Below are 26,063 nucleotides of genomic sequence, written 5' to 3' on the forward strand. Positions count from 1 at the left end.
GTCGTGTGGTCGTTAAGAGTAAATAAATATTTGATCGGGTAATGATTTCATCTCTGTTCACAAACGTCACTGGCTGTGTATGTACTATTGTTTCACAGGGTGTATTGCAGGAACCAAGTTCTGGAAATGCATAGCTCTTTGCCTAATATATAGTAGCCTATAGCCTATGAATGACTCGTGAACAATAAGCAAATTTACAACATCCCTTTTCCCCGTCCTATGAGAAAGCTCCGACAACAAAACCGTTTCTGGTAAAGTTTTTTTTTTTTTATTTGATTGTAATTATGCGTTAATGAGCAAACGCATTAGAGTTTTCGAAGCATTTATCTGAAAGTAACCGCGAATTGTGTTAGGCGCCCACCAGTGCCAAATCGGAAGGCACGGATGATTTACGGCACGCGCTAATTGTAAACCTGTATTAGGATGTGGGAGAGGCATAGCACTTCCTGGTTAATGTCAGCGAGGACACCGCCGTTTAGCGGTTAGTAGTTCAGTATCAAGTCCCAGCTGAGAAAATAGTTCCACTATATCCCGACTGCACAGACAAACCAGAAGGGCCTGTTACGCTTGGATGGTCGGTACAGTGAAATCAGCGACTCGCCGAGAGATTGCTAGTACGACTGCTTTGCTCTGAATTGTAGAGGGAACTAATGCATCATTGTAAGTAGCTACGTCTTTACCTACTACTAAAAACACCATGTGAAGAAACCTGACAAAACTGTGCGTGCCTTTATCTTCGTTGTTTACAGCGAATGAGACTTGCCGTTATTGTGAGTAACCAGCAGAGCGATTTTGGATGTTTTCGTTGCTGACTGTTAACTGCAGTCATAACTGATCTCTAGTTACAATAGCCTACAGAAAGTGGGAGATATTCTTATACCGCTCGTTCAACTGCCGGCACCTACACAGTTACGAACCTTGTACTCACAATAGCCTAAACGCATGCATTAAAACACCCTACGATACCCTTCAGTCTCCGTCTCGCAACGTTTTACACAGAAATTAGTAAACTACGCTGGAGAAGATCCTGCCATTAAGGTAAGAATAGTAAATTGTGTGATTGTTGTTTTTCAGTTATAATAACAACAACAAATGTAATGCTTGTACTACTACTACTACTACTACTACTACTACTACTAATAATAATAATAATAATAATAATTACTATTATTATTATTATTAGTTGTAATAGCAGTCCACAGCTGTAGTAGGCTGTAGGCTACTATGCCTTTATTTTTTTATTGATCTGATTTCTGATATCCATCTTTCTTATTTTTCTAATTAATTTAATAAAAAGTCGCTACACGCAGATAATATAGGGATACCATTTGGCACGGACAAATAGGCTACTTGTTAGAGTTTATTAATTGCAATCATTTGAAAATAAAGTTATTCAACTTGTTTTTCATCCAAGATAAACATAATATGATGCTGTTAGCACTTGTTATTCTAAAGGACTGTCACGAATGACAACAAAACCAGTCATATTTGTTTGGCAATTGTAATATACAAGCCTCGTGAGTCTAAAACGACTAGGTTAGGCTATAATTTATTCTACGAATTTACCAGACTAAGTGTGTGCGTGCAGGAAATTGCAACCGTAGCCTACTGGAATATGTTTCGAACACAGTAGGCTACTATGGGAATGTTGCGTTTGTATTGGGAGTTATCTTGCTAGATCGGTGCCCATATTCAGCTGTACCGACCGAGATCATAGCAGATGTTTGGTAATCCTGTCTCACTGTCCCAATCGAATAATCCGAGTGGATTTGGTAATGAAATAGCCGAGCACTAATACACGGCCATATCTGTTAGATCCTTCCAATAGCCAGATTATCGTGGTTTTAAAATGTTTCTTATGTAGAGTCTTCAACGTCATCCGTTTCCTGATCATGCAGTACTTTTACTGATTTCTATATTTGCTTGAAGATTATCCTGTTTTGTGGAACGACTACAGCGCCATCAATTGCAGGCAATTTACATCAAACCCTACACATTTGAACTGCCCGTAGTCTACACTACATTTGCTTGCAGGAAAGGGGATTGAAATAATCTGAGTATCTGCCCTTCCGTCTCAGATTGCATTGTGACTCAGTTTTCAGCATGGTCGGTGACAGCAGGAGCATTTATAAACTCAAGCGGTTGCATGAACGGAATTAAACCCAAACCGATGCTTCCACGAGACGAATTTCTGCCATATCTGTATTAGCCTATGGAAATCGGTGTTTGATTGGCGTGTGCGTTTAAGTAATTGCTTTATTGTAATTAATTATATAATGCTTGTATGTATAAAGTTGCTCTTTGCAATTTCTGTAGTATTTAACTACAGGCCTATCGTTAATTTCCCTTCTACTGTCGTATTGCTCACTTTGAAATATGCGAATGTATATACAAACTAAATAATCTTAATTAATCCGATATGATGAGGCCTATTGAAAATTTAAATCTAACAGATAAAAACGTTTGCTTATTGATATAGAAACAATTAGTAATTGAATGATTGCAGTAGTCGCAGCTCTACCTTTGCCGGGAATTGCTGAACTGTGATGTGCATCTGTAAGCTTATTGAAACATTAACACGATTCAGGACATTTTGGCGTGTCAAAAAAAACCAGCGTGCCTATTTAATTCATTGAAAAGCAGAGGATACGTCTGTTACAGTTGGTACTGGATGTGGGCGTTTTTGCCTTTTGTTGGTTTTAAAGTTGAGTCTGCTATGCGTTAACTACCAACTATAATACAATATGTACTGTGCAAATAATAAAAAAAAGAAAAAAGAAAAGGAGAGTATAGGTGGAACTCTTTGTTTGTTTCAGCCCTACCTGTTTGTATTTTACATAGAGACAATTATTTTCTCAGTTATTAATACATTAGTTAATTGGCCTTAGATTTTAATCTTCAGAATCATCCTTTTTTTTTTTTACGTGCAGAAAGTGTGTTTCTCTTCCTCTGTTGTTGTGGCTATTCAGCATCAATGGGGAAGCAGAAAAAGAGTCCAGGAAGCGTGCTGCAACCCATCCGCCTGTCAAAGATGATGTAGTGTAGAAGTGACATTAAAAAGATTCTGGGGTAGTTACATTTAGAGACATGTCATAAAAATTTCATTGGATGGTTTCTGCTGGTAAAAGTATCGGGAAAATGTGTCATCTGGGAGATTTTTTATTTTATGTATACATTTTTTCACCCTCCGAGAAATGTGTTAAAGAATATTTGAAAGGGACAATACTGTATATGCCCTTGCAGAAAAAAAATGTATTGATGAAAATTGAGAGGTGGCTGAAACGGGATTATTCCTTCACAGTGTTAAAGCCAGTGGCATTTCACCTTTCAGGGGGAATGACAAGGTCTTTTTCTTATAAAACTGGTTTACTCCAAGGTGCACATCTATAGGTGCACAAATAAGCTTCCTAAATTTCCAAATGAATCAATATGGTGGCTGTGACGCTCACCCCAGTGTTCTGGTATCATATCACATAACTTTGAATCAGTCTTTGTAGTCTCATTGACTGCCAGGAGAGTTAGTAGATACTGCTTAAGTGGTTTTTGTCCATTATCCAAATTATAAGAGATCTTGACATTTTACTTGAATTCAGAAACAAAATTTGCAGTGTTGCCCATGACTTTGTGTATTTGCTTGGCAAACTCGGTTTACAAGGCTTATAGTTGTACATATCATGCATTTATTCATCCATATATTTATTGAACCAATGCAGCCTGAGCACCATACTAACGGTTCAGAAAACAGTCCCTCATCTGGGATTCAGTCTCATAGCCCTTGTAATAAAGGATAAGTGCACCACACTGGGGCCCAGTAAACAAGTACTCCTACAAGCCCCTTTTCCACTACCATGCCATACTGTGTCGTGAAACTGTGGGCATGGGTTCTGGATCCGTTTCCATTGCCAGCAGACGCGTGCCGTGAATAGTTCTCAGAAATAAAATTGCAATTGTAAATGACAGTCTGGAGAAAAAAACACTACTACTGCTGCTTGCAATCACTGTTTTGGCAGGTAGGCTAGTACAAGAATGGACACTGTGTACAGAGATGTATTTGCAGTCACCTAACGTTAATGCATTTGGCACATATTTAAGTGGTGCGTTAGATACAGACAAGTGAGAAATTAAAGGAAAAACCTGAATAAATGAATGGAGAAACATAATGAATGAAGATGCTTCCATACAGGTGTACTGCATGATACAATTAAGCAATTAACATCCTATCATGCTCTGTGGAATGTATAAAAATGCTGAGCAGGCCCAGTTGACCTCGATTTTGACTCAAGATGGAAAGTGGAGAAGATCTACTGTAAGGGACTTTAAACGAGGATTAATTATTGGGGGCACTGATGGGAGGAGCTCATAAAGTCACAAAGACTGCTCAAATGGCTAGTGTTTCAATAGAAACAGTGACTAAAGTGACATCTGCATTTACATCTATGGGAGTGACATCAGTAAATAGGGTCAGAAATTGTGGTTGAAAGCGCACATTCGATAACCGTGATGCTCGTGCATTAGTGTGATATGTAAGGAAAAACAGAAGAGCATCTGTTCCTCAGGTGACTGAGAATGTCAGTGCAGGATGTGATCAAACTGTGTCATCAAGAACTGTTCATGGACAACTGCATAGAGAGGGATATTATAATGGGGTTGCAGTGCATAAAATCATCATTACAAAGCCAAATGTGAGAGAGAGTTCAGTGGTGGTGCAAAAACCATAGGCACTGGTCTACAGAGATGTGAAAAAAAGTGATGTGCTCAGATGAGTCATCCTTCACCATGTTCTCGACAAGTGGGTTAGTGCATGTGTGGCCTACACCAAGAGAATGGTACAGGCCTGAATGCTTGACTCCATCAGTGAGGTGGTCCGGTGGCTCTGTTATGCTGTAGGGGGCAATTTCCTGGTATGGTCTGGGTCCACTTGTCCCCTCAGAGGGACGTGTCCCTGCAAATCAATACAAAGTTATTCTGAGTGATCGCCATTATCCTATGATGAAACATTTCTATCCTGATGGGAGTGGTCTCTTACAGGATGACAATGCCCCCATCCACAGGGCACGAGGGGTCACTGAATGGTGTGATGAATATGAAAATGATCTGAATCATATGCTATGGCCTTTTCAGTCATCAGATCTCAACCCAGTTGAACACCTATGGGAGATTTTGGACCGACATGTTAGACAGCACTCTTCACCACCATCGTCAAAACACCAAATGACGGAATATCTTTTGGAAGAATGGTGTTCCATCCCTCCTGTAAAGTTCTAGAAACTTATAGAATCTATGCCAAGGCGCATTGAAGCTGTTGTGGCGGCCCAACACCTTACTAAGACACTTCATGTTGGTTTTTCCTTTTATTTTTTTATTTGTCACCCATCTGTATGTCAGTAATAACCACAGCTGTACAACTGCAGGACATAAAATGTAAACCCATAGCTTTATGTAATTGTAATTTATGTAAAATCTGTGATATTTGTGCTTGCAAATCAATGTTGCTGTGAAATTATTTTTTTAAATCTGGTCATCAAAGCCAGATTTCACACTCCCAAGGCCTCCACACTCCTTATATGGAATGTTGCCATGCATTCTTGTTCTCACTACACCTTCTGTTTAACTTAGAAAATTTTACGAAGTGATTCACAGTCGAGAGAGAATTTCTCAGTATCCCGTTTATTCAGGAATGTTTTGACTATAACATGTATTTTCTTTTTTCATCACTTCCGCCCAAATTATCATTGTCAAAGTACTTGAATTTCAGTGGAATTGGAAAACGGAATGCATTCTGGGAACTATTGAGGTTCCAGATTGTTCTGGGTACGGACGGTTTCTGAACTGTTTTGTGCAATGGAAAATAGGTGGCACCACTGTTTATAAACCATGAGTGTGAAACTCAAGTCTTTGAGGGCTGCAGAAACTTTAGATTTTTGTGATTTTTTGTTATTCATAGCAGATTTAGGCAAAACAGTAACTTAAAATAAGAGACACTTCAGCGCAGAGCAGGAGTGTGACCCCTGTGTTATAAGCAGATAGCATTTGAGGCCTTGTCTTCAGCAAACATAGTTACCCTGGCTATACAACTACTTTAAAATTATAATGTGAGATACACTATGATGATTAAGTTGTGTTTCAACTTGAAAATGTGTGCTATTCTTTGTACTACACATGCTACACATGTGAGCCTTAAAGTGATGTTTAGTATGTTTATTGTACGAGTATGGAGAATGACAGAGCCTTTCGTAATTTGAAGTAAGACAACTTCTTAATAAAACTTTTTTTTAGCTGGATACACTTTTTTTTAAGTTCCAAGCGTACTTATTGGAATTACATATTAAGTTCTTATTAAGTTAGTGCAGCGTGCGGACTGACCTGTAAGTCATAGGTTGTTGGTTTGATTCCCAGTTGGGGCACCGCTGTTGTACCCTTGAGCAAGGTGCTAAACCTGAATTGCTTCAGTAAAATACCCAGCAGTAGAAATGGACTGCAAGTAAAATTTAATCTGTAAATCACTCTGAATAAGATAGGATTCAATCAATAAATGCCAATGTAACTGCATGATCAATTGAAACATTAGATCTTGTGCAGTTGTGAACGGTCTTATATTTATTTATAAAATTTATAGTTTGTTTATATTAGACTTGAAGAGGTTAGCAAATTTATTTTATTGTTTTCCATGCTATGTCATTCCAAGAACAAGGCATAATAGTAATTGCAGTGATATTTATGCGCATTACTGTCATTTTAGAAGAAACAATAATTTAGCTTTTGTTCCTTGTAGACAGATTAATTGAAATATGATATAGGCTACTTTTGTAGTTAGAGGCTAGGTTGCAGCTCTATTTGATGTCCTGTCAATCATTTTTACATAACATTCTTCTTAAAGGGAATGTGTTTCTTGATTGGATGGCAGATAGCCACCTTCCTTGCTGTGATTGGTTTGATACTCATGTCCCGCCTTGCCTCTTTTTGCCATACTTATAATCCATTTCATGAAAATGTTCTTTTGGCCTCTTCCTCTCCTTGAGCATTAGCATAGAACATAAAACCAACCATCTGCCAGGTGTGTTCAGGCATCAGGCCCTCCACTCCAGTCAGTGTTCATAAATCTCCCAGAAAATGTCAGGGCCATGTTTTTAAATGCATTGTTGATTGCGCCCACTTCTGTTGTGAACAGCCATAAAGAGAGGTGAAGTGTGCATGGCACTGCCAATTGTAACTCTCTTATCTCCCAAAAATTGGGCTCTGGTGTGAGCTTTGAACAGTCGGTGTTGCTGTGTTCAGACCCATATGTTCAGTGGCACCCCTTGGAGTTCCCATGGCCACAGACTCCCCGGTTCCTGACAGAATTCCTGAGAGTGTGATCCCAGCGGGGCTGCAGAGTGACAGGGTGAATGCCGGGCGGGGATATCCTGTTAAACATCAGGCAGGTCCCAATGACGATGTCGAAGATGTGATATTACTGGGGAGGGAACCTTTTCTAATGGAGCTGTGAAGAATTGTTTGGCTTTGCTGCAGAGATCCTCTCTACACAGAGTGCTCCAAAGAAAACAGACTGAAGAGCTGCAAATAAAGACAAATGCTTAGTGTCAGTTTTTCAGCACCTCTGGAATGGTGTCTGGCTTTTTTTTGCTGCACTCTGCTGGTTTTTAGAAGTAAACAGCTCTGTGATTTTTCAAAACATCATTATGGGTGGGGAGACTGGGAACCCCACACACTGTGAGGCAGTGCTCAAGCAGGAACATCAAAGACCTGTGTGACATATTAAGATGATTCTTTTCTATGCTGAGCAGTCATAAACTGTGTTTTCTCATTCAGTGGTAGAGCCAGGCAACATGCTGGAGGAAGCCTGTTATGTTATGGCTTGGCGACGGGTGCGTAGACACCAGCATAGTGTCTTATTTTGAAAAGCCACTGGGGCTGCTCTACATACAGTAAGCCTAACATGGACCCATGGATATGTATGTATGCCTTACCTTTAAATTAAAATGGACTGTGCTGATATACATTAAATGTCAAATGCCATGCTTGATAAGGGCTAAGTTTCTCATCCATCTATTTGAGGTAATTCCTAGTTTTCTATTGGTCTTTATCTATAAAGATTATTTATTTTGGCACGCTCCAACTACTGTAGGCATCTTCTGAATATCAGTGTTCAACCCACCTCTATTACACTAGAGACTTTTTATTTTATTTTACCTTTTTTCCATTGCTGTACATACATTTGAGAAAAAATATAATGCATTTACACACCATGAAAGTGTAGTAATGATGTTCTTGTCAGATGGGATTTGTATTATGTTATATGTGTGTAATTTAGGAGCAGACTACTTGAAGGAATCGTGTGTTCATTGAGAGGTGTAACACACGCCCTGCCATCTTGGTTTTGGCTGACCCTCTCATTTGATGTTTTCCACACTGCTCATTGGTATAGCATTGCGTTTTACAGTGTGAATTCAAATAAAGAAAAATGGACAAAACATGTCATATTGCAGGGTTACTCTCCTCCAAAACCCCCACTACATAAAGACATTTAAGCGATCAGCAAAGCCGCTGCCAGTCAGCATCACGGCGGCGATGTTGAGCCTGGATGTCTGTGGGATCAAGTGAAGTCGAGATAGATGGATGATAAAGCACGGACCCCTTTTTTTAACACGCTTTTCCTTTCGATTTGCAATATTTTCCTGATCTTTGTTGGACAGGACAGCAGAGTCTATCATATTTATGATTCAGAATTAGGAGTGGTCAAGCATAACATGTCGATGTCATCGAATAACCTCCTCAGCAGCATGAAGTGCTGTTCTATTAATACAATGCTCTTAAAAGATTGATATTGGGGATAGGGAAAGGTCATACTAGAAACTGATGTACTCAGCCCTCAGGACCTTTCTTTACTACTGAAAGAAAATGTACAGCATTTGTTCAAGCTACACACGGTAATTAATGGAAATGCTGTGATAATGTTATTTATTAACAACAGTATAGTTGATTATTTATTACTCATCAATGTCTGCAGATGTGTTACTATATATATATAGCATGTTAAAGAATATTTTTATACTGAAATAGCACCGTATGTGTACAGATTAATGAGTAGTAAATAAGTAACTTTTTTTTTTTAATGTACTAAATCATATATAATCTAATCATTTTGGCTGAAGCTTAGTAAAGAAATAAGGTCACTATTTTATTTAGTGTATCAACTGACTAATATGTCAGTGCAGACTTAATGGAGATAAATGATACTCTATATTCAAAATGAAAGTGATTTTTGCAGCTACACTATCTTAGAAGTCCCATTACACATTTTCAGCTTTTCTTTCAAAAAGGCCAAAATGCAGAAAAAAAAGCAATTAGGTTTTCAGAGGCTTTTCATTTACTTAAAAAGCCTTGGGCACTTGGTCAGTTCCAAGCGATCAGTCCTCAGCCTGTGATATTGTGTTGCCGTGGCTGCAGGACTGATTGGATTTCAATAAAACAAATCTCTTGTCTCTCATGATAGTAAATCATGACGAACACCTTCAATGCTGCTCTGTGGTGCCGTTTGATTTTACAGATTCATCTTCAAGCTGTGCGACTGCAGCTGTTGACTACTGCATTGTGCATGATGTGCAGCAGTGAGTAGTCATCATTTATAAGCACACACTGCTGTTAAAAGATTAAAGCACATAATCCAATGATGTGCTTTCATATTAAGGAGCTACAGCTGAAGTACACACCACATTGGAAAAAAATATTTATTATCAGCTTTTGTCTTTGGGGATGGGACCTCTTCAGGTAACACACCCTACAGATTCTGTAGTTCAGGAAATGTTAAAGGCACTCTGTAGACTCTTGTATTATCTTAGTACTTACTTGAGTCCCAGGTGCCTTTTTTCGTTCTTGGTTCAGTCTTTTGTGCTGTGCATTAAAGATGTAAAGATTTAAAAGACCTGGGTTATACCGTGTTTAACATGATGGATTATCAAGGGGTACCTACAGCCACAAGGGTTGACTTGACAGACTAAACTATGGGTGCAGTGTACATGAGTACCTTCCTTATTGCTACAAGTATATGTGCCAATAGAATTCATTTTAGGAAGTCAAGCAGTGTTTGTGCAGCTGCACTGCAAATTAAACACTACCGGTGTATGCAGTATTTCAGTGACGCATTTTTTATATATGGACATTAATGGATGTTTAATGAAAAAAAAACATCATGTATTAAAGGAAAAATGTGTGTGATTATGGTGTCATATACTGTCTCATGAAGCAATTATGTGCGCTTGTGCAATATAAAAGCAAGCTTTAGTGGCAGAGCAGTAGTGTCATCCAGTGCAGAATATGAACATTAAGAAGATATATTTTAGCCACTTGAATAATGGTATTTTGGTGATAATTGCAGATATGCTGTATTCTTTACATCCATTGCTTGTCTGCATTACTGCCACTTCCTGATTTTACTATAGTACTGTGTGGTCCCACCACTGGGAATACTTTTAATTGAAGGCTTAATAAGAGCAGCACAGCCGAACAGCCAGTTTGTGAATATCTCGGAGCATGGGGGCTGTTGAATTATTAACAATGTTTTATGTTAGGGCTGGTAAACAACCATTGGTTCTGTGCAGTTATTGTAAGGGTCAGGTTTGAGCTCCTTCATCAGAAAGCGCTGAAACAGACAGCGCGGTAAGGGAGTGCTTTCATCCTCAGAACACTTTGTAACGGCAGTACCACAAGGGGAACGTCTCGCATTTACAAGTGTTTTTGAAAGCAATACACTGCTCCGTTGGGTAAAATATTCACTGGGAGCTGGTCTTTTTATTTTCCTTCATTTGTTAAAATATACAGATTCTCAAAAAAAATTACGTGCCCCAAGAGCCGTTGTTATTTTACAGACTTGAGATTAAAGTAAAGTTTGGAGAAAGGACACAATGATTCAGCAATCACAACATTTTGTGGGTTTTTTATTATTATTGTGTTTAGATGGTAAAACTGCACTGATGGCGAAAATAATCAATCAGGTTTCATATAGTATAGATAGCTTATTTTGAACTGATATTACCCCCCAAAGTGCTGGGGAAAGGGATGTTATTTATACCAAAATAATCAGTAACATTTTACAATACATAAACTGAACTAAAATAACAATATACAATGTAACTTTGTGTCAAGATAGACACATTAGAATTTCATTAAATTTTATTTATAAGTGCAGTAGCGCCATTAACGACACGGAACCTTTCAGAAACTGAAAAAAGGCTTTAATTGGTCAAATTTTCTTATATAGTAACAACCAGGTAGATTGACTCGGCAGCTAATGTCTAATGATATTTATTGGTGTTTCATGTGCAGAGGAATGGGAGGGAGGCTTTTTGCTCTAATTGTGTTCATTAAAGTCAGACTATTCAGAATGAGTCAGCCAGGTTGTGTTCCTCAAGAGAGACAGAGAGAGACATTTTAAATTGGGAGGAATTGCACAGAAGTGTTTTTTGTGCAAAAGGATCCAAGAGCACCATTTTAATTCATATTGAGTCTAAAATCTACCCCCTGCTCTGAATATGGAAATGTATTTATAAATGTTTTCATGGAAGTGTTATGTTCAATATGCAAATAATGAAGTAATGCTTTTTCCTCTCCCTTCATTATGAAGTGAGGGAACTAGAGCTTTTGTTATGAAAGTGTATAACTTCTGGCAAATTGATGGATATTCACTGAAATGGACAATTAATAAATGGACTATCATGAATATTTAGAGAATGCCCAGTGTACATAATAATTGTGTTTGTGCATGTGTGATTGTTTGTATTTAATGATGTAATACATTTTAAAAAATGAATGAAATGTATGTGGGACATTTGCACATTATCTAATTTGTTCTGTTTATATATTTGCTTTTGCCTTATATTTTGCGGTCCTTGTGTTTAGGGACGTGGGTAAATCAGAGTAATTGGCCTTTTCATAGGCACCCGCCCCTCATGGTCACTGCTACTACTCCTGTGTAGTTTCTCTGGAAAGCTGTGATAACGAATAGGAAAATTACTGGAGTGAAGGCACTCTCTAGGAAGCACTCTCACTATCTCTACTTTTGTTTTTCATTACCTGTCTTTTTCTTTTCCTTACAGTTCACTAAAATGTGTGTTGTTTCATTAACAGAAATTGATAAAATTGCATAAGATATTTCTCTCCAAACGACAATGAAACAAACTTAACATGAATGAAAAATATATATGAGTTAATCTTAACAAATGGGCATTTTAACTAGACAGCTACAGTGATAACCTGCCTAAGAAATATTTTATATCTTAAATTTCTTTCTTATATTTAACTTTGTTCCTAGTAACAAAGTTTTTATTATGAAATTTCCATGACTGTTTTACTGTACATGTTTTACTGCTGTGGCACTAATTATTATTAATTTTATCTAGGAAAAAGTATGCATGCTATAAAACATGATTATGTTTTGTGAGTAGCTAAAGTAACTGTAAGCAGCAAACATGACTTTGAATTAATTTTATGTTTTAAATTTCCATAATTTAATTAAAAGGAGCCACAGATGTCCAAACAACACCTCTTAGTCACAATAAAAAAGTGAATTTGGCATTCTGTCTTGCTGGAAATCAGTGGCTGTCATCCAAAATAAGGAGGCTTATTTCTGGTAGACCTTAGGCCACTCATTACCCTGTATATCAGTGAAGTACCAAACCTATCTCTATTTATTTGGGTCTATTTTTTACTATTTCAAAATTTGACTAGCCTCAGCAACTACATCCAAAGGTTGTACCAATATGAAGAGCCATTTCAGGCCTAAAAACAACAGAATTAGGGCATATTCCTCTCCTTGTCTCTTTCCTTCTCCCTCACTTGCAATATCAATACCAGAAAACATTGTTTGATCCAATAAACCTGGTAATATTTACCAGGTTACCTTTAGAATCAGCTCTAAAAATAACATAATTTGAATTCTGCTCACGCATTAATTACATTGGGTCTATAGTAATTGCTTGGTAAATTGGATTTTTGGCTTTAATTTGATTTCTTCTGTTTGACTGGGTCCTTGAATTTGAAATGTATGAGCGTTTAGTTATTTACTACAATATACCTCTGGCAGTAAATACATTAGTAGTAGGTATAAGGAAATGAAACATTAGTGTGTCCCAAACCTTTGATAATTTCTATTTGGACTATTTTGACAGATGAAATACTAGAAGCACTATATTTTACTCCTAGCTGAGTGACTGGTTTTCTCCAGTGTTCTTCTAGATGCATCTTACACCCAATTCTTCTAATTTACATTCAAAATGATTAAACTACCTACATCTACCTATCTTTTTTTTTTTGACGACACCACAGTGCTACACGTATTCGAACAGGCATTTATAATTTGATGTAATCTTGTTAGTTGTGTTGAAATTAAAAATATGATTAATGTTTGCCTATATTTAGTATGTGGGTTACTTGCATTCAGAACTTTGGGTTTCAGAGTGCAACCTGCCCTACATATGAACAAGTACACAAATTTCACAAAGAGGGCATTGACATGGCAATTGAATGAGGTGTCATGTTGGGCAAAGTTGGAGTTCTAGCTGATTGTTTCCTTGCGGAGCTCCTCATAGCACTTTCCACACCACAGATGTCACCTCAAAGTTCATTTTAAGGCAACAAAAGTGTCCTCGATCAGCCGTGATTCTAATGTGAATTACAGATGAGAAATGTACATCATTATATGGCTCATATGGGAAATCAATACATGAATGAATGAATTAATGCATAAATTAATCAATAAATAAAATTATTTTAGGTTTTTTTTGACATTGTTTCAGATATTAAATTTTATTTGGAAGGAGTTAAATAATGCAAGGCGATGCTGAAGTGGATCATATTTGATAGAACTATTATACACCTTGTGTGCTTGCAAAGGAGGGTTGAGTGGGGTGTTGGCATTTCTGCTGTGACATTAACAAATGATCTAGTTTTAAAAATTAATTGATTCTAAACCTCTTTAACCTTATATTGATGTTGATGCTGTAGTTTGACCTCAGAAAAAGGGCATTGCTGGTTTTGTACCCTCATTATTTGGAGCTGAATTAATTCACATGAGTCCTGTTGTGCTGCGGGTATTGGATTCTGTAATGAAGGAACCACTGTGTTCTTCTTTCTTATGCCCATGACATCAATGTGTGAACAAGAATCTGGTTGTCCTGCTGACCAAACAGCAATATCACTCCCCATACTGCGAGTGGCAGACTGGCAGGCAAAAGGTTTCAAGCGTAAATGTTCAGACAGCAGTGATACAGGTTGTTCGCATCATTGATATAGCCAATGCTGATTATTGCCAGGGCACGGTCAGAGGGAAGTACATGTTTTAAGGCTTTGACAAGGGCCTAAGATAAATCTTTTCTGACTTGGAAAGTGCTTGGTCATTACACCTTATTGCAAATCATGAGTGCCGAGAGTATCCCTTAGAAACCAGTGACTCTAATTAGCTTGCAATATGCGGCCTGGCACTTTGTAGCTTTCATGCTAAATAAATAGGTTTTTTTTTTCTTTTCTTTTTTTTTGTTTGTTTGTTTTCACTTCGATTTTTGTAATTCATTATTCACTGAACGACGAAAGTAAATGTGAAAAGGCAGTCCTGTTGTGCAGAGGGCTATCGGAAAAGAACAGACAAATAGTATATGATGGTGCACTACTCACCTTGGGACAGTGAAATTGGCAGCTGGGAGTTATAGGTGCTGAATTATACATTATTAAGCGCCGCTGTAATCGATATACGTACGCATCATTTGTGTACTGCTAACATTTAGTTTGTCTGACAGCATTTCCTTCTGTACTCTGGACAATGCAATGTTTTACAGAATGGATTTAATCACATGGATTTAATCAATAGTTTGCCTGAAATTGACTTAATACTGTGCAACCTGCTTGAAAACATAGTGGATGTAGAAAATGCCTGGTTTTTCCTACTTCCAGTATGCTTATGCAATGATGAAAAATTAGGATGGAATAGTTCTTGTCTGCAATAATCAAACACACTAATTATTTTAAACTCTGTTAAAACATGAAATATTCATAGAGTGCAAAGTCTGTTAATGCCAAATCATTTTTTTATTATCAGTATAATAAACGAGCTATTAAAATGCATTTTACTTTGAAAGCCAAATAACTTTGCTGTGTGATTGCTATTCATCTATGTTTTAAACATTCAGTTGGCAGCAGCAGAATTTTTTGGTCATACATTTAGAGTAAGTTGACAGTGTAATAGTGCAACTTTCAGACTTAAAACAACACAGTGAAGTAAGACAGGTGGCTTATAAATTTGGCTTAAGTTTTGGTGCAGTATTGCATTGCAGTTCTCCGTGCACTGTTGAGTGAAAAACAGGTATGGTTTTGTTCAGTAATATTATGTTAATGATTCATGGCTTTAACAGATCATTTTATTCTTTCTATCCTTCTGTTCTTCATATCTATTTGTGTTAAAATATCTATTCTGTGTAACTAGAACAACTAGAAAACTAGATCTTTTTGCACTGCAAAAACCATGGTGAAGGAAGGAATTAGCAAACTACAGTACAGCAAAAAAATGTAATAATGCTTAACTATGACATTTGTGCGCAACTTTAAAAGTGCATTTGAAACAGAAGAGATGAGTTAGCTAACTCCTCAGTTTTACAGTCTACGCATTAATTGTGGCTAAACATCCGTGCATTAAAGTTGCTAATGATTTTATATGTAGCAGAATTGAGGTCCTGGCTTTCAATACAAATAATTCTGTTTGCATGGTGTTCTGCTAGTATTTAGCTGTTAAATGACTCATCGCTGTGCAGTTTTGCTGTAAGCATCATTGCACAAGTTTCTTCGGAGTTACTTTAAGTGTACTTTCTTGCTTTAGTATTTGAACCCTTGAATCCCTATACCTGTAATTACATTACTAAATCCGCCATTGTAAAGCCAGCAGGTTGACAGAAATGTCTGTAAATATTTATAATATCATCATACACAAAAGCTGTCTTGGCCAATAGAAAACATACTCTAAAACTAAAGTTAAAACCCAGAAAGTGAACTATCCTTTAAGCGCACATTAGACAATGTCTTATTTGTGGTAGACATGTATTAAGGCAAGGTTATTATCTATTCATGAGTTTAAACCCAAGGAATTTAAAATTATCGTATACAATACATTTGTTAGACCACACTTGGAGTATTGTGTGCAGTTCTGGGATTGTACTACAAGAAAGATGTAGAGACTGGGAGAGGTTCAAAGAGGGGCAACCAAATTGATTCCTGATTGAAGATAGAATCTGGTAGGAAAAACTTAAGATGCTTAATCTCTTCAAGCTTAATAAAAGAAGACTCATGGGTGATTTGATTGAGGCTTTTTCATAAAGGGGATCAGCAAAGTGAAATACAATAGATTATGCAGAGTTATGTTAGTAGAACGAGGAGACATAAATGGAAATTAGCAAAGGGTAAATTTTGCACAGACTTTAGGAACCAATTTTTTCCACAGAGTGTAGTCGATGTGTGGAATAGCCTGCCAGGTCATGTAGTAGAGGTGGAAACTTTCAAGACTTGATACAGTGTTAGATACTATCTAGCCTGTTGGTGATCATAGCACTAGGTACAATGTTGTTGTAAATGGAGAGCATTGTTGGGCTGAATGGCCAGTTCTCGTCAATATGTTATGTTATGTCATGTTATATGTGATTTACTTAGTCAGAATGTGCGGTAGTTTCTTACTAGGTTATATTTTCACTGTGCTTTGTTTCAGCCAGTTTACAACCCAGTCCAAAATATAGCTTGGCTATAAATCAGGTTCCACAGCACTTATGATCTGACATCCAACCTGCATTTGATTTACAGATTTTATGCAAATTGTGGAAGTTACTCTAGTCTGTTCTCAAAGCTCCTGCTGCAGACAGGAAAAGGCAGCACAGTTTTAGAACTGTTCTCTAGGGCTTTCTCCACAAATGTCAGGAGCATTGTTCTTTTTAATTGATCTAGAACACGCTTCTCAATTATTCCGTCACACTGTACAGAAGCAGCAGCTTATTACTGAGGTGCAGAACGAGTCGTGCATTCTGTATTTTACTTTTAAATCTCTAACCTGTCTCCCACTCTGTTCTGATATTCATTATTGAGGTTATAATGTGTAATGAGGACCTGAAGCTGCATACTGTGTCTTGACAAAGTAATGGGATTTACAAAGAAAGGGAGTTTCATCCATGAAGGTTATATCAAATCCAAAGAGCAAGCCTGCAGAAAAGGACAATCTCTCTCTCTCTCTGTCTCTCTGTCTCTCTGTCTCTCTCTCTCTCTCTCTCTCTCTCTCTCTCTCTCTCTCTCTCTCTCGCAGCTCAAGGCCTTGCTAAGTCAGAGAAGCGGAAGAAATTCTTTAGCCATCCTTCCATCCTTTCTGATGCATTCATTGTGCATGACCCTCTGAGCACTTGGAAATCCCTTTGTTCCTGTATATGGTTGTGTTCTTCCCTTGGCAAAGCCTGGCTCTTACTGCCCTGTGCCCTCGGCCACAAACCCATGGACTTGGCAAGCCTCCAGTCAGGGCCAAAAGAGCAAACAGAGAGACTGCTGGTACTTTGCCATGTGCCACTCTGGCTCCACTCTAATACACAACACACCTTACACGCTGTGCTACCACTGGAAGTACCAGGTCAAGCTAATACAATGCAAGTCTTGCACTTACATTCCAGTTGGGGTACTGGGTAACCATGGGGTATTTTCTGTGCCATGCTTGTGATTTATCCACTGTTGTCTGCATTGAAATACATTTTTTGGGTGGCTTCAATGGACCATGGTGCATTGGCTTTAATCCCCCTGCTCCAGTTAATAATCATAGTTTTTTTGGGGAAGGCAGGGAATCACAGTTACTGTTACTACCTTTATTGCTGAAAATTGCATGCCACATACGAACACACCAGAAAATGCTTGCCTAAACGGACTGCAGTAATGTGGGGCATGCTGGTCAATAGGAAATCTGACTTGAGTTGTATGTCAGCAAGTAAAAATATTCCATTATGCCATTTTACAGGTTTAACTTGTCATTAATGCAAATTTAAAACAACTAAACGCCTTTGATATAAGTATATAAGTTCCCTGGCGCAATCTTCATAGTGCAGGTGCCTTGTGAACCTTGCAGAAGATTGCCCATTTCTGCATGGGTATAACTCATTTCCACCTGCAGTGAATTGTTCTGTATTTTCTTAATTTTGTCAATTTCATTGGAGTATTTTACCCCAAGGGTCTTTCCATTATTTGTTTTATTCATAATTACTTACTGCAAATGAAAATGTGTTCAATAAATTATAAATATATTTTTATATTATGTTTCAATTTGAATGGGTTCAAGGCAATAGTGTCCTCAGTGTACTTTTTAAAGATTTAAAAATACAGTTCTTTCAAATTCACAAGCATTACAGTTTGGCACAACAACAAAAAATATATATAACTACGACAAAACATAAATCTGTTCATATTTCACCAATCACAGAAATGTTTCTGTATAATGAGCATATCCTTACTCTAGAACCTGTATACATGTATGTAAAGTAGTGGTATATCTGCAAAGTATTCTGGCCAAAATTTGATAATGGGTGAAATATATTTTTGCTGTATTGCTATAAGCAATAATACAGCAATAGGCCTATTTGATGCAAAAGATAATGCTACCTTTGCTGTTTTTAACATTTTATATGAAGGTCCTTGGTCTCAGCTGTATGTATAATATGTATAATTATGATTCTAGGTTATATTAAACACATAATATTTATAATATTTTATGAGGAACTACAGATTGAAGTAGAACCAATGGCATTCTTTCAAAGAAATAATAATTTTTTAAAAAATGCATTCCCCCCCTCTGAATGTATTATTACTTATTAGCATTGTCATTGTGCCGTGGGGTCTTTGTTCAACCTAATTGCAGCCTCAGTGATAAAGAGAGTGTAGTCATTTTTTAATGATTCAGTATAAAGCCTTGCAACAGGATCTTTGAATAATAGCACTTTTTCAATTTATTTTGCTGTGAATTTGCTGGAAAAAGCACATGAAACGAGTTTTGAGTTTGAGAATACATTTTTAAATACTTCAAAGACTTCATTGAAATTCTGCTGGTAGCTTCAAAATACTTTCCAAATACTATTTAAAATATGTCAAATACTGTGCTCAAGATTGTTGGCCACAGGGAGGGGAAAAAAAGGCTTATGAATGTCCAGAGATAAATTATATAAAATAAGCAATATGTGTACCAATTTATTAGACTTAGGATGTGACCTATTTTCTTTTAAGAGCTTGTATTTTTAAGTTTTTTGGAAATATAAATTGTTCTGCTCATGTCTGCTTATTTGCTCATATTGAATGAACCAATTGAATGGGGTGGCTCCTGTTGTTGGTTTACTTAGTTCCACACCTAACTTGTGCTCACTACAATTAGTACATGGTATAATTAAAACATAGTATAAAATCGATTACACATTGATTTTTATTCTATATAAAAGCACTGTGTGTACTTTATGTAAGTATTTACATCCATTAAGTGAGGTACTTGTAATAATTGTAAATAATTACTGCATTTTTGATATTTGAAATGTAGGTGAATGCTTCACTAGATTGAGTGTGGAAAAATGTAGGCTATTTAAAATGTACACAAAAATAACAAAACAAAATAAAAAAAGCACAATTATTTGAAATACATAGTTGACCCATATGCATTTGTGCATTATTACAGTACATGTACAAATGATCATCTTCATGTGACAGTCATGGGCAGGAGCAGCCCCCAACCCCCCCAAGGTATATCTGCTTGCATTAGAAAATACAGTGGCAAGTGTCAAGTGCAGTGTCAGTCCAGAGCCTGGTGTCACTAATGATAACTCTGACAACTTACAGTAAAGTAGGCAGTATACTCCAAATGATGTGCGAACTTTTCGAACATTAACCACTGGTGAACACGTCCGCAAACACCATGGTCAGTATACTCAAAATGAACTCCGTGTACTTTGTTTTATGTCACTCCATGCTGCTTAATTCCTTGGATTACAGCATCGCTTTCTGCACCCACAGTGATCTAATTTCAGAAATGTTATTAAACCATATGTTTCAAAACTGTTCTGTTGAAATAAAGGACTCGACTAAATCAATTCCAACAGTAGTATTTCTACATTATATCGGTTTTGTTATATAGGGAAAAAAATGTATCAAGGCACAATGAGAAAAAATTTGCTAAACAAGACAAAACACAAAATGGAAAAAGTAATTAAGAAATACAAAGTGCAGTGTTTTTCTTTTCTTTTTTTAATTTCTTCAGTCATGGACCGCACACAAATCAGTTACATTTCACGCTGATGTCATGTAGTCTATTCAGCTTATTCAAAGTCTCAATTTCAGTGAAAAACTGAAATCATTTATGTAACTACAATGCCAACAATTATTCATTCCCACCCTAAAGTCGTCATCAGCTTCATCACACGATTGCAAATCCCATCCAGGATTTACCCACAAAAACCCCGAGCAAGGACACCACTTAAGAGAGTTGATCTGGATTCACTAACCACAAACAAATTTAAATTAAATGTCTAATAGAAATGTGCTGTCTTGTGTTTCTCCTTTTTAACAGTAAGATAAGGGTGAATATCCCATTCACCTGTGTGTTTTTAAAAGACACGTCAACAGGACATCCAGGACCTGCTTGACATTGTTTTAGTGGTGGAAGGACAGAAGTAAGATACTCTAGGTGTGGGTCTGAGAAATCAAATTTTTGGTACTACCAGATCTACTGCCAGTTAAAAATGAAATGTTTGAAATTCAGGGCTTTGAATTAGTTCATTTAGTTGCAATTAATGTTGTATGATTTATCTGTATAATGTTTTGGTGAATTGCGTAAGTTTGGATTGTAATTCTGTTGCAAGTGTGAACAATGTTTTCAGTAAAATATGCATTTTTTGTTATTAAAGTCTCTCTGTTGATTTTACCTGACCTATAAATTCCCAGACTACCATCTTGTACATTTAGGCTGCCAATAAATTGTGGTGATGTCATACATGCCTATGTGTGTGGGAGCAAGACTTTTCCGATATAGGAGAATAAAGAGCTCCATGTTTTATTAGCTGCAACCGGTTGGTCGGTCGGTTAGTCCACAAAAAGTGTCCCACCCCATAGCGGCCACAGTTTTCGCCCCTGGAGGCTGAAATTTGGCATGGACGTTGGTCATGACCAAAGGTAGAGCTGAGTAACTTTCAAGGGCAATTGACCAAGAGGGGGCGTGGTGATAGGCGTGGCCTATCACAAAAAGGCACATAACTCCTGAATGGATTCACAGATTTGCACAAGAATTTGTGGAAAGGTTGGTCATGAGCCAAGGAAGAGGTCGTGTTTGTGTGAGGGTGTGTGCGTGGATGCACGCACACATGGATGCATGCGCGTGTGTGGTCGCAACTATTGCGGATTCGCACTTGTTTGATTATTTCTCCTAGCCTGGTTTGTGAGTCTCTTCTACTTTAATAGAACTGAATAGTGGTAGCTCTGTAGGGCAACAGCTTTTCAAAATAAGCATCGGTACCTGGCGTCTCCCTTTTGTATAAAAAAATAAGCTCTTCACACGTATGTCATCAAGTGTACTTTCTGTAAATTTTAGATATCTATTTTGCCAAGCAGGGTATTCCACTTATTATGCTCTGGGTGTTTGCGTTACAATCTGCAGATATTTTTAGTGAAGTTTTCCTTTAAAGCATTTGAGTAAATCTTGCATTCTTCCAACATTGCCTGTTTGAACCAGTATTTACTCATAGGCCAAGCAACTTAACCACCCTTTCGAATTTTGTATTTCACATTGAATTTTAGTCATAGACATTGAATTGTCTAACTGAAACAAAAGATCTTTGCTTGACTTCAAGCTAGTTTTGTTGTAAGTATATGCTGTGTGTATACATGTATGTGTCCTGCTTTTTTGTGTATTTCGTACAAGCCAAATGTGGACACTCAACACAGAACTATTTGCTTGTTCATTTGGTACTGTGGCATGCATGTCGTTTGGCGCATTTGATTGTTTTTGCTGGCATCATTTCCTCATCAGTTATTCTTTGTTCCTTGCTCTTATTCCATGGCAAACTGTGTAAATCTCACTGCCTACTCAAACTGTGTTTCATTTACATCTCCCTGTTTCTTGACTAGAAGCCTGAACTAAATATGCATCATGCTTAAGTAGGTTCTGAAAAAAATAGGATCAGAACAGAATCAGGATAATTTATGAACAAGAACACAACATCATTTTTATCTTTATTAATCCAGGTAGATCAACTGGGAACTTGGGAAGTCAATTCTCATTTGCAGCGTTGAGCTGGGGGATCAATGTGAGCAGAGGACTCTGGGGAGTTTATAGCGCATTAGGTGGAAGGGATGATTATGTGTCCAAATGTGAAGACGGTTTGAGAGAACTTGACCAGAACACCAGGATTAAGACCTATACTCCTTTTAAAAGTGCCATGGAATCCTTAATGACCACAGTGAGTCAGGACCTGTAAAGGACAGCATCTTCTACAGTTCTACAGTACTACAGCACCGTGCCCAATTACTGTTCTGGGGAATGTGCTTTCTATTTTGGTCTAGAGGAAAGAGTGCCCCCCCATTATGTACTTTCTGCCACCAAAGCACATCATGATTTGTTTCCTACATCTAAGCTTATTGCTGAGTGACTTCACACAGACTCAGGAGAGGAAACCCACACTTGTTCTGACTTGTTTGGTGAGTCATTCTCACTGGAGGACCCCTACTTCTGGTCCTTGGTTTATTTATTTATTTATTTATTTATTTATTTATTCATATTCTGTGACACTTTTTAAAGGCTTACATTAGGAAAGACCAAATTCTGCATTCAATTTCAGATATTTGAATTTGCGCTGTGAGGGTTTTCAAGGCATTGAGTGAAATCGCACTTTGATCATGCACTGTAACATCCCTGGGGGAAACAAAAAAATTACGTTGTTCATTTTACGTTTCTGTTTAGGGGCATTTTAATTTTCTTTGCAAGCTCATTGGATGCCTTCTCTAGTCAGACATTCATGTTACTTGATATATCTTCCTAGACTAAAATTGTATTGACTTCTAAACCACTCGAAACAACTTATAGATTAGGTGTGATTTGCAGATGCATATTTACAGTAGGTGTTTTTGTTGTACTTCATTGGTGAATTTGAACAATCAATAATAGGAATATAGGAATGCTATCTTATGCACAGGAAGAATGAACATGCTATGACATATTTTCTAAATTTATTTGAAACAACATATGCAAATGGCTTGATATATACAAAAATGGCATTATGAATAGAGAATGAAATTTGTTTCAAATTCGTTCACACACACAGGAAATCCAAAAAACATCACATTCCCTGCCATGTTAATAAAGTTGTTTTTTTTTTTGTTTTTTTAACACAACCTAGACCTTGATTCATACCTTGTGAAAACAGGTCACAAACTGAGAAATTTGAGAAAGTTACAAGGCGGAAGTTCAGATCTGTTCATGCTGCTCGAATCTCAAAATTCAAAGTTCTTGTTAGTTCATCTCTTGCAGTTGTATAATTAATTTGGCTACAGAGGTTTAGTGCATTGCAAAATGTTACATTTTTACTAAAATGTTACATGAAGATGTTTTCATTCTTATATTAGATACAGAGGTACGAAATTTGGGTATCCTTTGTGGGTTTTCTGTCATATATGCTTTTCTTTAACAATGATAAAGTGTTTTTTTTGTGCATCAAACATGGTTTCTTCTCCCAGAATAACCAACATATAGAGTTTGATTACACCATTGCTGTTACATATAGAAAATAACTAATTTATTTAGTGTGATTAGCCATAGCCTACATAACACCTAAGGCATGACTCACGTAGGCTTAAGTACTGTAGCCAAAAATTCAAAGCAGGTATCTTAAAAATAGCACTAATTATTAATAAAGTCTAATGCGTTCTGTTTTTCCAATGCACAATGTGTGCTGAAAGTTTGGAAGTCCAGTGTTTACAGATAGACCCATGTGTAGTTGTGATGACAGGAGCTTGCATACTTATTACACATCTCCTATTTAAGCCCCACAGCAAAAAAGCAATAAAGTTTCCAAGTTTGAGCTCCACAGTGTGATGTACTCTTTGGGTCACCTACAATACATGGAATGTACTTATTGGTATTAATAAGCGTCGACTGTTGTGGGAGGCCGGGGGGGAGGGGGTTGGTTGGTGGCATGCAATAAGGAGCTGTTTTAAAAGCATTGCTGAGGGACTCTGTCCCAAGATAGATTTTTTTATCTGCTTTTGTGCCTTTTTCTTTCTACGGCCTGGAGCACAGAGAGAATTACTGTCCCTCTGACACTATTCCGGCTTTTGAGTTTGGGCACTTGATTCCTCAGTGATACCCTTGGGGCATGTGCTGGGGAATAAAAACCTGACACAAGCAGAATCACTGCTGTTTTCACAGGGCTGGCCTTCTGTTTTGAGTAGTGTCACAACCCTAAAAAACAATACATAACTAATATAGTATATAATATTGTATATTAGTACTGTGTGTGTATTGAGGTTATCCAGTAGAGTTTAGTGCTACACTGTCGGGTGTGTGGAGAATCCTGATAGCTGAGAGGCCTTCAGCTTGTTTCTAATGAAGACCAAGTGATGTAGTGCAGCTATGGCATTTATCACTGAATGTCAGGGAAGGTGCTTTCCAACATCACAACTGCAGTCCTTGCCTGAACCCCTTTTTGTATTCTCCTGTAGTCTGTGATCGGCAGGCCTTGTCCATAATCAGTGTACCCACGCTTAAACTCCCACTGCTGTTAAATATGTGGTTTCTCAGCTACACACTTGATTTCTTTGTGTGAATTTCTTTTTCTTATTGACAATTTAATTATAGTCGGATTTCCAGTTGTCTGATGTTTCTTGGTCTGAATATTCTAGAAGAGGACATTCTCTGCAATAACAAAAATCACCAATGATTTATATAAACATTTAAATAAAAAAGTTGAGGTATTGGAAAGGCATTGCCACTAATATGTAGTGAAGAATGCTTCACTGAATATGAGGAATGTTCAACTGAAGAATGCTCAATTAAGCACATGGGCAGTTTGAAAAGGAAAAAGAGCCTTAGGATCGATTAGAGCTTAAAGTGCGTATTTGCTCCAGGTACGTGAATACTGCGCCTTGCACATTAGTGCTCAAAGGTTAGGTGGCAAATCAAGGCAAATGGCCAAAGATTTGTGTTGAGTATTTCTGAGGTTAACCTTAGCGTGTGGATTCAGGCATCCCTATGCGTTATAAAGCAATGTTGATTTGTAGGATTTAGACGGTAACTAGAATTTCAATTGCTTCTTTGAAATAGTCCGGTATGAAATGGTACAGTAAACTTGTGCAAAAGTGTATATCCCCTAGAATTTATGATTGAAGATGGCTTTCACCATGTCAGCATCTCTGCCTTGTTAGAAGCATTTAAATTGCACATTTTCATTCTTCCTGCAGTTCATATTGACATACTCTGCCCATATAATTTCAAGCAGCATTTTCTTGGTGTTGAAAATTACATTTTGGTATTATGTTCAAATTACTTTGATTTACTGGCCCATAAAAGTGAATGCTTGACACCTGGAAAATGCAATGCTGACTTAGTCTCACATTCAGTCTAACATAAAGCACTTGGTTCGTATCTTTGAATAATGAAGTTAAGTGTTGTCATGTTAATTGATGAAGCAAATGCAGATACAAAAAATGGCAGTTGCTGTTTTCATGCCTGTTTTTTTTTTAATTAAGTGTGTTTAACGAATACTGGCCAACAGTTTGAATGTGAGTTGGTGGACATGCTTCTGCATATTATTTTATTACATTAATGTGCTGCAGTTTCTTGTTTATAGTTTATTGTTTTTATATTGTTTTTATATCAGGTGTGTGTGTGAGAGAGTGCATGTTTGTGTGTATGTGTACGTGCCTGCATCTGTGTGTGTGTGTGACATTGTATAACTTAATGGTGATTGTGTATAGGAGTCAGCAATTAGTTGTAGAGATATAGTGCTTAGGATGCATTCTAGAGGTAGAATGTGCAAAGCTGG

At 37.2% G+C, this 26,063-nt stretch overlaps 1 protein-coding gene across 4 annotated transcripts in view; it reads left to right on the forward strand.

Moving 5' to 3' along the window:
- The first annotated feature begins 300 nt into the window (after positions 1-300).
- The window catches only part of cntn4 (contactin 4), a 147,188-nt gene continuing 121,425 nt past the window's right edge, over positions 301-26,063 (forward strand). The window contains exon 1 of one of the 4 annotated variants that reach the window (XM_035389277.1): positions 301-1,038. The gene's annotated coding sequence lies outside the window, so the exon portion shown is untranslated. The remainder of the gene's footprint in view (positions 1,039-26,063) is intronic. The other 3 variants (XM_035389276.1, XM_035389278.1, XM_035389279.1) reach the window with 3 other exon arrangements.

Source organism: Anguilla anguilla, chromosome 13 (assembly GCF_013347855.1).
Source record: "Anguilla anguilla isolate fAngAng1 chromosome 13, fAngAng1.pri, whole genome shotgun sequence".
NCBI classification, from domain to species: Eukaryota; Metazoa; Chordata; class Actinopteri; order Anguilliformes; family Anguillidae; genus Anguilla; species Anguilla anguilla.